The sequence below is a fragment of the Lithobates pipiens genome, unplaced genomic scaffold, assembly GCF_037356315.1.
Source record: "Lithobates pipiens isolate NorthernLeopardFrog02 unplaced genomic scaffold, aLitPip1_a1.2 Scaffold_13, whole genome shotgun sequence".
Lineage (NCBI taxonomy): Eukaryota > Metazoa > Chordata > Amphibia > Anura > Ranidae > Lithobates > Lithobates pipiens.
Genome location: NW_027507718.1, coordinates 266901774 through 266918213, shown reverse-complemented (window position 1 = coordinate 266918213; position 16440 = coordinate 266901774).

Here is a 16440-nt window from a genome sequence, read left to right as displayed (position 1 = left end):
TTTTTTAGCACTGTTTATGTGCCTGTTGGAGGATTTCCCATTTATTCTCAGTGATGGTGGTCACAGGACAAAAATTAAGGGCATATCTCTCAAACAGGAACTCCCCCACTTCCTTCGTTAGTGAAGGCAGATCTCTCCACAAGGAACGTGGGCAGTTAGTTTGGAAGTATTCCCACCAGGTCTTTGATGTGGTCTGTCTTTCCTTCCTGGCAAGGTAACAGTGAAAGTAATTCTCAGTTAAGAACTCAGACAGCAGTAAAAACACTTGAGTGTAGTCTGGAAGGGTTGAGTCCCCTGTCTGGTTTTTATTGTTGTGCTAAACAGATTCCCTGTTAATGTAAATTATGTTTAGGTCCTGCAAACAGCATCTCCCAGTATAAGAAGTGAGGGGACATCTCCTCAGCATTGACAAGCCAGCAAAAACAAAAAACAGACAGGACAAAATCCTTCCACACTCCAAAACTAAAAGTGAGAAACCTATTTTGGTTGGAGGTTCAGTTGCACTGTAAATCCGGCAACACATTAACTGACTCTCAGCTTTAATTATTAGCAAATTTGTATGTTGGCCACCAGTGGCGGCTGATAATCCATTTTGGGAGGGGCAGCAAACGAACCACTCAACCTCCCCCATTCGGGGTCAGGCGGACAAACCCCCCCACCACCCCTTGTTGCTTAGCGAAGGAAACCCCCCCAGTCGCTCGTCCGTCCGTCCGCCCACTAGCCCCACACTTACCTCATCCAGGTCGCGGGCAGCTTTCACGGCATCCCCCAGCTTCTGCTCCCAGCCGGCCAATATGATCACTTCTCCTCTCGGCCAATCGGGTCTTAAGACCCACTTCCTGTTTGGCCAGAAGGAGAAGCAGGAAGACTATAGTGAATTTTAATGTTCTATTGTCACACAAGTGGGTAGGTTTGGTTGCACTGTGCTCTGTACCCCTCAAGCCCACCCTTTTTGAAGCCAATTAGAGCCTCAGGCTGTAATCATGTGCTTAAAAAAAAAAACTAATTGAAATCCATGCGTACGGGGCCCTGCATGTAGTATTTTTTTTTTCATCCAGAACTGTTTTGAAATCAGAACTGAAGTTCAGAAGTTCATCTAGCAGTGTATTTGTAGTAGATTAGGAAATATCTGGAAGACTGCACAAACAGGTGAAATGAGACATGGTTCAGTTCTGTGCATGCACTTGGGGCTTTAACCACTTCAGGGCCACGCCGATGTACGTCGGCAGAATGGCACGGACAGGCATATTGGCGTACACGCAAGTCCAATCTTAAATGCCGCCCTGCCGTGCTGGTCGGAACCCCCGTGAATCCGGCCACGGGCATACCCGCGATCGTCTCACGGGGCGGCTGAACTGGAAGATGCCGTTGTAAACAGTATCTCCCCATTCTGCCTAGCAACAAGTGATGCTGATCTCTGCTCCATGTGATTGGAGCAGAGATCAGTGTTCACTAAAAGAAAGCCCAGCCCCCAACAGATAGTAACACACCCCTAGGAACACTTAACCCCCTACACTGCCACCCACTGGTTAACCACTGCCAGTGTCATTTACACAGGAATCACTGCATTTGTATAGCAGTGATTGCTGTATAAATGACAATGGTCCCAAAAAGTGTCAAAAATGTCCGATGTGTCCACCATAATGTCGCAGTCACAATAAAAATCGCTGATCGCCGCCATTACTAGTAAAAAAAAATATTAATAAAAATGGCATAAAACTATCCCCTATTTTGTAAACGCTATAACTTTTGTGCAAACCAATCAATAATCGCTTATTGCGATTTTTTTTTTATACCAGAAATATGTAGAAGAATACGTATCGGTCTAAACTGAGGGAATTATTTTATTTTTTTTTTTTAGATATTTTTGGGTGATATTTATTATAACAAAAAGTTAAAAATAATGCGTTTTTTTCAAAATTGTCGCTCTATTTTTGTTTATAGCGCAAAAAATAAAAACCGCAGGAGTGATCAAATACCACCAAAAGAAAGCTCTATTTGTGGGAAAAAAAGGACATCAATTTTGTTTGGGAGCCACGTCGCATGACCGCGCAATTGTCCGTTAAATCGACGCAGTGCCGAATCGCAAAAAGTGGTCTGGTCTTTGGTCAGCAAAATGGTCTGGGGCTGAAGTGGTTAATATATACAAGTGCTTTCTCTTGAATCTCCTTCTCCTTTTAGTCATCACACAAGGAGAGTAGAACTGTCAGTGCTAAAATGTGATGTATATGATGAATGTGGCACGTCGTGTATCCAGGCATTGGAGGTCACTGCTGGAACAGACTTCTGGCCCTAAATGTCCAAGTGTACTGCTCAATGTATTCGCCAGGAATGCTGGAATGTCCGCTGAACCAGCCTAATTCTAACCATCCTGCAATCTAATATATATATATATATATATATATATATATATATATATATATATATATATATATATATATATATATATATAATTTTTTTTTTTTTTTTTAAACAAGACCCTCTTATCTCTTGCCAAACCAGACCTGGATGAGCTTGAAAATACAGTATCCGTGTTTCCTTACTTTATCATACTGACCGAAAACCCGTAATAATGAACTTATCTAATTTTCTCCATTTTGGTCTGTGCAATATACCATTGGACACGTTTTGTTATATCTGTTCGATATCTGAAGTACACAAAAAAATTTTTTTGGTCTGATCAGAATTTCAGCACTGTCCTGTGTTATTTTAAAGACCACTCCTAGTTTTTATCTTGCCTTCATGTTGTAGAGATCAAAGAGTAGGAGTTTGTAATTTAGAAAAAGACACTATGTAGTTCAGACACCACTCACAAACCACCTAAATGTCAGGGGTCTTTATAGAGAAAAAAAAATGTGTAGAATCGGGCTGAAGGGCTGTACGGTTTGTTTTTTTATTGAATTTTTTTACATTTTGCCTTCACATGGCCAGCTTGTTGTGCATTATGGGAATTAATATCGAGTTTAGCCTGCTTAGGAATGAGAGAAAGCAAAATAAAGTTTCACTCAGTTACTGAATAACTCTACATGTATTATAATATTCAGGATGACATAATCTAGTGATAGAAGAAATTACATTTATTTTGAACTACTACACCAAAACATATATTTCAAGAAATAATATAATCAGTTTTACCAAAGGGGTAGGTACTTACCAGTAAAACCTCCTACTTTTTTTTTTAATCGAATTTAAATAGACCAGGGATATGCAATTAGCGGACCTCCAGCTGTTGCAGAACTACAAGTCCCATGAGGCATAGTGAGACTCTGACAGCCACAAGCATGACACCCAGAGGCAGAGGCATGATATGACCTGTAGTTTTGCAACAGCTGGAGGTCCGCTAATTGCATATCCCTGAAACAGACTATTATTATTAAAGGTACTTCTATAGCGCCGTCAATTTATGCAGCACTTTACATATACATATCCTTTCAGTCTATTATGAATGCTGCTGCTAGACTAATACACCTCACTAATCGATCTGTGACTGCTGCCCCTCTCTGCCAATCCCTTTACTGGCTTCCCCTACCCTACCGTATAAAATCAGAACTGCTAACCACAACATACAAGGCCATCCACAACATCGCCCCCATCTACATCACCAACCTCATCTGCAGATATCGCCCCCTCCGCTCCTCCTGCTCTCTAGCTCCCTTGTTACCTCCTCTCATGTTCGCCCTCAGAACTTCTCCAGAGCCTCTCCCATCCTCTGGAAATCCCTGCCCCAGTATATCCGATCAGTCCTGAACCTGTCCACCTTTAGGAGATCCCTGAAAACTAATTTATTCATATTTATTCCCTTTTGTACCACCCCCCCCCCCTCCCTTTTAGAATGTAAGCTCTATGAGCAGGGCCCTCCAAACCCTTCTGTATTGAACTGTACTGTAATTGTGCTGTCCCCCTCTACATTTTAAAGCGCTCAGTAAACTGTTGGCGCTATATAAATCATGAATAATAATAATATACATTCACATCGGTCCCTAACTCACGTTCATATACTAGGGCTAATTTAGACAGAAGCCAATTAACCTACCAGCATGTCTTTGGAGTGGGAGGAAACCCACAGGGAGAACATGCAAACTCCAGGCAGGTAGTGTCGTGGTTGGGATTTGAACCAGCAACTCTTTATACTGCTAGACGAAAGTGCTACCCACTACACCACTTTGCTGCCCAATAATAATAAACAGCAACTAGAACAACACGTACAGAAGCCCCTGACATTAAACAGGATATATGTAGCATATAGAAAAAGAAGATAAAACAAAGCAAGATTTGGTATAATGGGTATGCAGATACAGATAAGGAAACACAGTTGGTTTCTTGTGGTCACAACTAGAATGAGGTTTGGGGTTATATCTGCCATGGGTTTAAGCTGAATCCTGTGGGATTGAAATTTACACTCCTTGAGAATCCATGCATGTTTTTTTTTTTTTAAAGCATCACTGCATGGCCTGTGTAATATGGCAAGCAGACTAAGTAGGGCCAAAAAATAAAGTTTTTCATAAGTAAGTCCCCTCACCCCGCACAGGGCAGCCATGGTGTCAGTGTAAATCAAAACCAGAGAAATTCCCAGCTCAACTTCCCAACCAGCCTGCAAAGAACCGAATTATCCTGTCTAACAGTATGCGTTAAAAACAGGGGTTTAGTAAGCATAGTGTCAGTATACTGGAAGCTGCTGTAGAGGAATGATAGGGAAAGTTAAAAAACAGCATACAGATAGTTTAGGGTCAGTCAGCAAACTGTACTCTAATTGTGATTGCTGGCTCTTTGAGCAACCAACCCACTTGCCAACCTTTTTTATTTCTTCTTATATTGGGCTCTTTTTGCTTTACTTTTATTTTGTTTTTGACTTGGGTTCAGCAGTCATTTTCAGCTGCTGTCCATTCATAGAAAACATATTTTGCTGTTGCAAGCCTTTCTTTAAAAAATGGGCTTTTGTTTTGAGGGGTTTTCATTTATTTTTGGGGAATGTTGTTTTTTTTATTGTATGTTGATAGAGCCTTAAAATACCTTCACTGAAAAAAAAAAAAGTGCAAGAACACAGTGTGCATGTAAACCACATTAAGTTATTTCTATCACATTCCTTGCACCCCCTATGCCCATAGTAAAAATACAAGTTAGGCATAGATTGGTTGAACCTATTAACCCCAAGTAAAATGTCTTGCTGCTAGCCAGTGTAAAACAGATGTATCTTCTGCAGCAACTTAATTCATGTAGTAAAACCCTAGCCCGTGCTCTTTGGCTCTAGTCATTTTCAGCCCAGCCTTGCTCATTTCAGTTGTCCTGCTACTGGCCAATTTTACAATTCTATATATACCTCTTTTCTTTTTTTATCTCTCTACCCTCCTCCTTCCACTATCATATTTATTTTAGTATATGCCAACCTATGCTCTTTGGCTTTAGTAAATGTAGGCCTAGCCATTAATATTGCCTGCTGCTGGCCAATTTAACACTTCTGTGTCATCTACTGTCTCCAAGTTCTTTATTAAAGTTGTTGGGAATTTTCACATAATAAATTGTTTAAATATTTAGTTCAGTTATCCAGTTGTGAAAAGAAAATTTCTGTTTACTTATTTTTCGGCATATGATTGTATAATTGAAGTGAATATTCACACAATTCAAAGCTCTCTCATTAACAATTGTGCTGCTGGCTAATTTTACAATGCTGTAATCTGTGGTCCCTTAAAGTGTTACTAAACCCAGGACCATGTATTCACTATATCTGGTCTCCCGCAGTACACAGAATATAGAAATGCCATAATTTTAGTAAATATAAACTGCTAAATAACTTTTGTCATCAGCAGTCTTGTGACTTCTATCAGTGGCTGGTTAAAGCTTGTAGGAGGACTTTTCATTCTCCTCTGATTGTCATATAAGGCTACAGGACCCCCGACCCTCTGTCTGGACAGTGCTGATTCATCCTGTGCTGATCACATGCACCCTTCCATGAAAAAAAAAAATAAAACTCTCTAGCAATACACAACAAACTAAGCATGTGCAGCTTGCCCCCTAATGCTCTGTTCAGGAGATGGAGTGGAGTCAATGGAAGAAGGGGAGGATCGGAGAAGACTGGATCATACAGCTTATTTGCACAATACAGAGGATTAACCCCTTGGCTTCCACAGTGAGTATACCAAGCATGCTTTATTGCATATATGATCTGATTTTACTGTTGTGGGTTTAGTAACACTTTTAATTCCTAATGAGAGCTTAATTGAAATTGGCCAGTGGCAGGGCAGATGGACATCAGTTAGAACAGGGCCTTAACTAACAGGCTTAGTCCCCTTTCATACCGGGTGATCCAATCAGGTCCATCTGTCAGTTTTTCAGGCAGACCTGGTCAAACCCTTTAGTCTTTTCTTTGGAGCGGTGAATGTCAGTGGACACATGTCACCATCCAATCCTGTCCGCCAAAAACAGATGAATAGGAGAACTGTTCCCCATCCGTCTGGAGGATCGGATCGGATGACATCGACTGAAAATGGTCAGGCGGTGTGTTTCCACCCGGTTGCCCCATAGACGAGAGCAGGCTGTGTCCGTGTCCCCTCGGCATAGCAGAGCAGACACGGACCTGTAATCCGCCTACTCAGTGGAGAGATCCCCCACTGAGCAAGCAGATTCTGCTTCAAGGAGGCACCATGGAGGCACCCGTGTGAAAAGGGGCTTAGTGACCTCCTGACTAATTTAGTCTGCTGGTCAAAGCAGGTCTATTACACTGCATTGCTGCTAAATTTATGTGAAAAAAAAACAGCTTTTCCTGGTGCTAACATGGCAGTATACATGTGGTAGTATGTTACCATGGATTAGTGCCAGGAAAGGGAAATTACAGTAAGTATTTGATACAATTTTTTCATTTTCTTGACTCCAGCATGGCAGCATACTACCGCATGTATGCTGCCATGGATTGACGTCAAGAAAAAAATAATTAAGGTAAGTACTTGATACAATTTTCAGTTTTTCAAACTGAAATTAATCAGATTGAGGTGGTACTGCGGTATGCATACCAAGCTAATTATAAAAGAAAAAAATACATTCCAATAACATATGCACTGCCAGTGTATGTTGTCACAGAGACTATCCGTAATAATTGCACTGTTCTTTAAGACCACGTACACCTTTAAGGCAACCCTAAGCACATGTGACAAGACCCTCTGTCTGTTGTAGTGTTTTTATTTTATTTTATTTTTTTACATTTTACATTAGCATATGGTAGTCCCTAGCTTACCTTGTGTTTATTAAAAAATATATATTTTTACAGAGGTTTGTGTATTAACCACTGGCCGACTGCAATACGTATGAAGATATCAGCCATAACCCTGGTACTGTTTTTTTCAGCCGGCGTCTGTCTCGCTCTTGAAAGTGTTTTGAGTGGCTCATGAGCCACTCAAATGCTTTCAGATACAGACGTCCCCTCCCTCCCGCCGCTCGCCGGTGTTTCTTGGTTTACCATTTCTGTTGACTTGCCTGAGAAACAATCCGATGGTGCTGCTGGCTGGTCACCCAGGCGATCAAAGAGTAAATCGGCTTTGATCGCCTCTATGGCCTTGGAGGACTGGAACTGCATCATGACATCACTTCCGATCCAGGGTGAAAGTAAACAATTGTGCGTATGTGTATATATATATATATATATATATATATATATATATTATTATTTTTTTTTTTAAAACAAAAGCTGAAAAACATATTTTTTTGATCTTTTGCTTTTAAAGGTAAAGAAGAGATTTGAGGTCTTTTTGGCCCCAGATCTCTTCATAAAGAGGACCTGTCATCCTTGATTATATTCCAAGGGATGCTTACATTCCTTGTAATAGGGATAAAAGTGATCAAAAAAATTATTTAAGGGACAATAATAAAAAAAAGTAAAGCGCCCCCATCCCTTCGTGCTCGCACGCAGAAGCGATTGCATATGTAAACGGTGTTTACACCACACATTTGAGGTATCACTAATTTTATTGCTAGACCTACTTTTTAACTCTAAACAGGTAACCTGGAAAGGTATTTAAAGCCTTGCCTATGGATATTTGTAAGTACAAATTAAAATGTATTTTTTCCAAAAAAATTGCGTTTAAAAAAAGCAATGCGCTAATACTGTGTGACATAAAAAATTGCAATGATCGCCATTTTATTCCCCGGGATCTCTGCTAAATTATATATATATATATATAAAATGTTTTTGGGTTAGAAGTGATTTTCTAGCAAAAAATACTGATTTAAACTTGTAAACAAAAGTTGCCAGAAAAGGCTTGGTCTTCAAGTGGTTAACAATGGCCAGAATTTGAAACAAGATTTACCTCCCATTGACTTGGGATTCGTGGCTGTGTTCAAGTTCACTGGCTTTCACACAGGCATTGCTGAACCCTTGGTAAACTGAACTCGGGCAGTTTTGATCACCATTCATAGCTGACTTTGTCAAGATAAAGCGTAAGCAAAATAAGTAAGAAAATACTATAATAATATGTTTTGTGTGTGCGCTGCAGTTTGTCGGGCTCTACCATACATGTTGGGATGTAATTCATGGGGTGCCATTGATTACAACACAATGCACCACACATAGAGCAGGTACGTTGTCCTGCACCATGCCAGTGAGCGTTAACGTGTGCTTTGCAACAACCAGGGTTCCGCCAGAGGTTACAGGGGGTTCCTTGGGCAATGAGCAATTTTTACCTCTCGGATAAGTTTCCAGTGTATCATGAGTTGTATATATAGTCATTTTTAGCAAGGGTTCATTGAGACTGGAAAATTATTTGAAGGGTTCCTCTGTGTTAAAAAAAAAAAAAAGTTGAGAAAGGCTCTATTAGACCTTTTGTGCCACAGTTTGCCATAGTGGATTTAGATGTATTCCTATTTTTCAAATAAATATGATTTTTTTTAAACAGTTTACCTGTAAAATCCTTTTCGTGGAAGTACATCATGAGAGACAGAGCCATAGTAGTTACTGTGGGTTATAGGCCACCTTCAGGCAATGGACACTGGCACGCTCTAAGACAGGGTTTCTCAACTCCAGACCTCAAGGCGCCCCAACAGGTCATGTTTTCAGGATTTCCCTCAGATGAAACAGCTGTGGTAATCTCTAAGGCAGTGAAATTGGTTAAATCACCTGTGCAAAATAATGGTAAGACTGAAAACATGACCTGTTGGGGCGCCTTGAGGACCGGAGTTGAGAAACACTGCTCTAAGACAAAAAGTCCACTCCCTATATAACCCATCCCACTACTGGGAGTACCTCAGTTTTGTAGCAAAGCAATACATGTGTATACTAAAAAAGAAGAGAGGGACCTCTGTTTCCCACGATGCACTTCAAAGGAAAAGGATTTTACAGGTAAGCTGTTTTAAAAATCCTATTTTCTTATCGTACATCACGGGACACAGAGCCATAGTAGTTACTATGTGGGATGTCCCATAGCAATGCCAACTGAAGGGAGGGAGACACAACAAAAATAGGGCACTAAGAGACTAGAGGACTTATAATGCAGCCTGCAGTACACTGCGCCCAAAGACGATATCCTCATGACCTTTTACATCTATTTGATAGAACCTGGTAAATGTGTGATTGAAGACCAAATTGCGGCCTTGCAGATTTGAGCCATGGAGACTTAGTGATGCACTGCCCAGAAAGTACTAACAGCCCTGGTGGAGTGCTCTTTAATATGAAAAGGTGGAATTTTCCTCTTTAAACCATAAGCTTGAACAAACACTTGACAAATCCATTTAGAAATAGTAGATTTCTACGTTGCCTGTCCTTTCTTAGGACACAAACAAAACATCTGCTTTTTGCTTTACGAATCTGAGCGGTCACCTTCAAAAAGACCTTGACTGCTCTCACCACATCAAGAGAATGTAGTGACCTTTCTTCCACAGAAAGAGGTTCTGGAAAATTGAAGGCAGAACAATGCCCTGGTTTAAATGAAAACCTGACACTACCTTCGGTAGGAAATTAGGATGGGGATGCAATACAACCTTATCCTTATGAATAATCAAATATGGCTCTTTACAAGAAAGAGCAGCCAACTCTGATACTCTTCTTCCAGAAGATATGGCAACCAAAAATATTAATTTCCTTGTCAAAAAAACCAAGGGAATATCTTGCGTCAGCTCAAAAGGCTGTTTCTGTAATGCCAACAGGACTAAATTCTAGTCCCAAAGGTTCAGAGGTGACTTAAGCAGAGGATTAATGCGTTTTACCCCTGAATAAAACTACGAACCAGAGAGTGTGAAGCAAGTGGTCTTTGAAAGAACATCGATAAGGCCGACACCTGGCCTTTGATAGTACTCAAGGCCAGCTTAATTTCTATTCCCATCTGTAGAAATTCAAGGATCCTACCTATGACATAATTCCTGGGGTGCCAACCCCTGAATTCATACCAGGAGACATATGCCTTCCAGACTCTATAATATATGACTCTGATCCGGCTTCCTACCAATGTAGAAACTACTGAACCTGACAGCCCACGGTCTTTCAGAATGTGGATCTCAATAGCCAAACCATTAAATTTAACGTTTGTAAGGAAGGATGGAATACCGGACCTTGCGAGAGAAGGTCTGGCCGCAGTGGTAGGATCCATGGGTCCCCTACTGCCATCTTTATGATCTCTGCATGCCAAGATCTCCTGGGCCACAAGAATCGCCTTCTTCCCTTCATGCTTGATCCTGCAAAGAAGGCGTGGAAGCAGCAGAACAGGAGGGAATGCATAGATCAGTGAAAACTGATCCCACGGAAAAACCAAGGCATCTGTTCCTCATGCCAGCGGATCTTTTGTCCTTGACACAAAGTTGTCGATCTTTTTGTTGAACCTGGACGCAAACAGATTCACATCCCGAATTCCCTTTCTTTGACATATTGACCTAAAGATGTCCGGGTGAAGAGACCATTCTCCTGGGAACAACTGTTGGCAACTCAAGTAGTCTGCCTGCCAATTCTCTATTCCCGGACTGAAGACTGCCAATAGGCAAGGAATGTTGTCTTCTGCCCAGGATAGGATATGATTAACCTCCCTCTAAGCCACACTACTTCTAGTGCCCCTTTGGTGATTGTTATAGGCCATTGTTGTGGCATTGTCAGATTGGATACTGACAGGACAATTCCGTAATCTGAGTGTTCAGGCCTTCAGGGTCAGGCGTGCTGTCCAAATCTCTAGACTATTGATGGGCAAGGTCATTTCTGTTTTGGACCATTTTCCTTGGACAGATGCTTCTTACAGGACTGCTCCCCAGCCCAGAAGGCTGGCATCTGTTGTCACTACCTTCCAGGTAACTGGTAGGAAGGACTTTCCTTTCTGAAACTGAGGCTTTGACGCACTTTGGGGGATAAACACACTGGGAAGTCTAGAGCTTGGACCTTCTTGTTCCAAGTTGACAGGATACTGTTTTGCAGCAGTCTCGAATGAAACTGCGCATAAGCAATGGCCTTGAATGAATCTACCATCTTTCCCAACAACCTCATGCAAGGTCGAATAGAAGGATTCTTCTTTGCTTTGACCACCTGAATCAGTTCCCTTATGGGACTGATCTTTGCTGGGGCAAAAACACCATCTTCTGAGCTGTATCTATGATCAGGCACAAGTACTGCAATCTCCTTGATGGTTTTAAGAAGGATTTCTCTAGGTTGAGAATCCAACCTAGATATTCCAGGTAGTTGACTGTTGTGACCAAACTCTGGTTTAAGCGGGCTACCGACTGATCTATCAAGAGTAGATCATCTAAATAAGCTAGAATCATTATACCATGAGCCCTTAATCTGGCTAAAGGGGGAGCCAGAACCTTTGTAAACACTTGAGGTGCAGTAGCTAGACCAAAAGGCAGAGCTACAAACTGAAAATGAAGATTTTCTATCTCAAAGCGTAGATATTTCTGTTGAGTGGGGAAAATAGGTACATGCAGAGACCACTGATCAGACTGACTCCATGCGAAAAGAGCGAATATTCAAAAAACGGTTTAGATCTTTGAGATCTAAAATGGGTCTTACATCCCCTTTGGTTTTGGTACCATAAAAAGGTGTAGCGGATGACATTTTGGATAAAGTGTCATACAGATGAAAATTTAGTTTTTTGCCTCAGAACGATAGGGGTTCTGAGGGTTAATTATGTAGGTTGGCCTTGACATCAGTCTGGCTGGGCTATGTCAGAAGTTCTGCCTGGTCTTGTGAAGAGGGAGGTGCACATGACAGGCCAGAACCAGGCCTGGTTGGACGTTTAGAGTTTCAACCTTCTCAGAACCAATCAGTGGGAGTGCCGGGCCCCGCTGGGGAGTCTGGGAGGGGGTACTTAAGATGTGTGGGTCACCTGTTCAAGAGAAGAGTTCGTGAGGCCCATGGGGTCTGTTGTTCCAGGAACGGGGTAGCCCCATGAGGGGTCCCGGTCATGGGGTGTTCGACATCCCGCAACATGTTCCTGTTAGATGCCCCTAATAGACCCATCTTGTCTGGGGCAGGGATCCGTCTGTTCCCGAGTCTCGGAACCGGCTGGTCCGAGACGCAGTATCTGAGGGAGGATTCAAGGTGTCCGGGTGTGCTCTCGGCTTGGAGGGGCACCACAGCTCATGGAAGTGACCGGGGGAGGACTCTTCGGAGGAGGGCCGACAAGTGGCATTGACGAATCAACACTTTTTCCAGTACTATTAAGGAGACAGAGAACGTTCCAGGTACTGAAGAAAAAAGGTTCCTGTTCACCCTTCGTTACAACTTGTACAGCTTTATAGGATTGTTTCAAGTTTTGAGTCAACGTGCTGACTGCCATGTTCTCTGGCTAGAGATCTGTTCAGCCTTGAAGTACCCAGCTGCGAGTGGCTACTCTCTGGGTGGAGTTAGAGACTTTGTTAAATCTGAAGTTCAAGGTGCCTAAGTTCTTCACCCATGCCCTCTGTTCCTTTGAGAGACTGTGTTATTGGATGTTATCGCTGCAAAATAAAACCTTTCAAAAGGACTTTATTTGTGTCAGCATTCAAGTTGTTGGGTATCAACACTGGGAACCCCTAGACGTGAAAGGACAAGCCAAGCAGAGGTAACTGGTAAGCCCAGTTAAGGCCGCCCTACAAAGGGTTATAGTCGCTACAAAGGTTTGAATAAAACCCTAACCCTTGCTCTTCCATGGGGACCACCATTATCACTTTTTGAAACGAGATGATCCAAAACCAAAAAGAGAGACTTCTTTTTTTTCTGGGTCACTGGGAACGTTTGATCTGAGAAAACAAGGAGACGGGAACTCTCGGAACTCTAATCTGTACCCTAGAGATATTGAGGAAGCCACCCATGTGTCTTGACACTGTTCCTACCAGAGCCTAGAGAACTGCAGAAGTCCCCCCCCCCACTCGAGTGAGTGGGGGCGCCCCTTCATAAGGAGGTTTTAGTATTTTGTTTAGTGGGTTTCCTCCCCAGGGCCTCTTTTGTCCCTGGGGTTGACTCTGAGGTTTACCTCTTGAATTTGACGGTGGTAGCTGTCGTGACTGCCTGGAGGCAGATGCCCCTGTCACTGGAGAAGAAGCTAGTTTAAAAGAAAAACACTTAAACTTCTTAACTGATAAAAGGGAACTTTTTCCATTAGAAATTCTTTGGATGTATTTATCCAGATCGTCTCCAAACAACTGTTCACCATGAAATGGAAAACTAGCCAAGAGCTTTTTGCATGGCGCTTCGGCTGACCAATTTTTCAACCACAGAACTCTACGCATATGTACCAGCCCGAGCATAAGCCATAAGGTTTGGAGAATAGAATTTTTCATAGCGTCTACTGTTAAACAACACCTCCGATATCTCTCGCCCCCTGTTCCTCAGTTTGAGGGTAATGGACAGGGACCTATTACACTTAGTCCCACTCTGGGATGCGATTAAGACGTAAATTTTTTGTTCCAAGCCTAAAATGGTTGAGGAAAAAACCTCTTAAGTAATATATACAGGGGCTGCAGTGCTAAAAGCAGCTGCAACACTCGACGCCCCTGATGGCTCACTCTGACCAGCCATATCACTCTCAGGGGAGGATGACATCTTTTTTGAGATGGCTTTAGGCTTCTTAGTGGCTGTAGAAGTCTTTCTAGAGCCCTTTTTTTTAGACCTCTTTCCGACCATAGCCCGATGCACAAAGCAGAGGTACTACCAAAAGAAACGCATCCACTGCTGGAGCAATAGTCCAGCCCTGCCGCTGTTATTAATGCTCAGCCTTATGCAATAGTAAATGTGTCAATCCCTGTGTCACCAAACCTCTTTCTTGCCCCTCTTGCTCTTGTGTCCCTCGGTCAGCTTGCAGCAGTAGAAATGGTGCTTTAAAACAAACCGCGTTGGATGTTGGAGGACGCCAACGCTGCACTAAGCCCCGCCTGCCTTCGGTCCCCCCTCTCTTTTGTAAAAAAGAGCTTTCCCAAGCTGTAGGGTGGTGCGCCGATCGTTTCCCCGTTTTTCTCCTAACACTCTTCCTCGAGAAGAGGGGGAGAATACAGCACAGGTGAGGGGTGTCTGGTGAGGAGGAAAACCCCACCCCCAGACTTACCGGAGGGCTGCTGCTGACTGGAAAGAAAGGAAGCCTGATGCTCCGGACACATTGTGATCTTTTAATCAAAGGATGAGAAGGTATGTGCTCCATACAGCCCCCAGTGGTGACTCATAGGCATGACAACATTTACTAATTTAAAGGAGACATTCATAAGAAAATTAAAAAATGTCTTAGAAAACTCCACTTGGCGCTTGGTGCATGGCGCTTCCGCTGACCAATTTTTCAACCACAGAACTCTACACACACCTCCTGCCGCAGGGTTTTCTGTGGTAAAACCAACAGACCCAATCTTCACCCTTCATGGTGGGTTCCGTTAATAAACCTTCAGGAGCTGGGGGCCCTCGGGGAACCCACAATCCTGGGCCTGTAATAGCACCTCCACTCGTAAAACTTTATGACCTTAAAACCAAAAGTACTGAATCCCGGGGTCCAGCTCTCTAAAAAGAGAAGCATTTATAGGCAAAACCCCATTTCTTCAGACACTAGGCCTGGGTACAATTCAATTCGGCCTAAAAGACACTTTGGATCCAGCTGCATAGCTAGCTCCAGTGGAGCTCAGCACAGCACATCTTTACTCGTGACCAACACCGCAGACACTGCGAAAAAACGGAGGTACTCCCAGTAGTGGTAGGGGTTATACAGGGAGTGGACTTCTTGTCTTAGGGTGTGCCAGTGTCCATCACCTAAAGGTGGCCTATAACCAACATAGTAACTACTATGGCTCTGTATCCCATGATGTACGATAAGAAAAATATCTAACAACACGTTTCAGTAAATTATTAGATGTTATACAGCAATCACAATCATAATACAGTCATCATAACCAGCTTTTGTTTCCCCATTTTAAAAGCAATCTTGTTAGTATGTGCTACAACTGCAAAAATGTTTATGGTGCAAACATGAATTCCAGCATTAATTTTAAGTTTTGAACAGTTGTACAGAAGTCTCTTCTGTACTGAAATTACTTACTCTGATTTCACTGCACACTGTGAGCTTCTCACAGTGTGCATTAGCAGCTACAGTGAGACGACAGAGCCCCCCTCATTTCTTGGCTGGAGGACATCCAGCATCATATATCTCTTATCTATATAATGCACCCTGCTGGCCTGTCCAACCAACTATTATGATCTGCCTGCATTGCATAGAGGAGGACAGTGACCCAGTGTAGATGTCCCTGAGTAGAAAATATGTAATGAAAACAAAAGAAAAGTCTTGCTTAAAAATTTCGTTGGCATGTTGAGTGGAGAAAGGAGGAACCACAGAAAGGCAAAATATAATCAGATTAAACACTAGCCTTTAAACATAATATAATTATACTGCTTACAAGGTTTACAACACCGTAACTTTGTAATTTTCTCTTTACACACTATTGACTTGGACAAGGGCTAAACAAGTTGTGTCTATTACCCCTGCTTGTCAAGATGGACTTCCGCCTTAAAGTGAGTGCTAACAGCCCAAATCCAGATTATTTATTTCAGTCCCCCAGGCAATAATAGACAGTGTTCTGTGAATGAACAAAGGTTGGGGGGTATGTGAAGGTAACATAGCATAATTTTTCATGAAGTACAGCAATTGCTGTAGTATCTGGCATCAACTCAATGATTTTGAAGGACACAGCGCAATATATCTATCTAACTCTATATATATATCCATATAAAATTACAAATAAGATAAAAAATGTGCCTGGACTTCTGCTTTAAATTGCAATTCAAACTGACTGTACACTTCTGCCACCTACTGTTTAAAAAGCAGAAACGTAACTACAGTATCCCGAGATCAATATGACACTTTGGGCAGTTTAAGCAAAGATTGTGTTTGCTGTTGCATTGATGTTTCCAAAAACCCAGGCCAAGCAATAAAAGTGTATTTTTTACAATATTTATTATGCAAAACATATTGCTTGTGGGGATGAGCAGAACTTTGACATGGTACATACTCCAGTGTTCAGATGTACATCAGC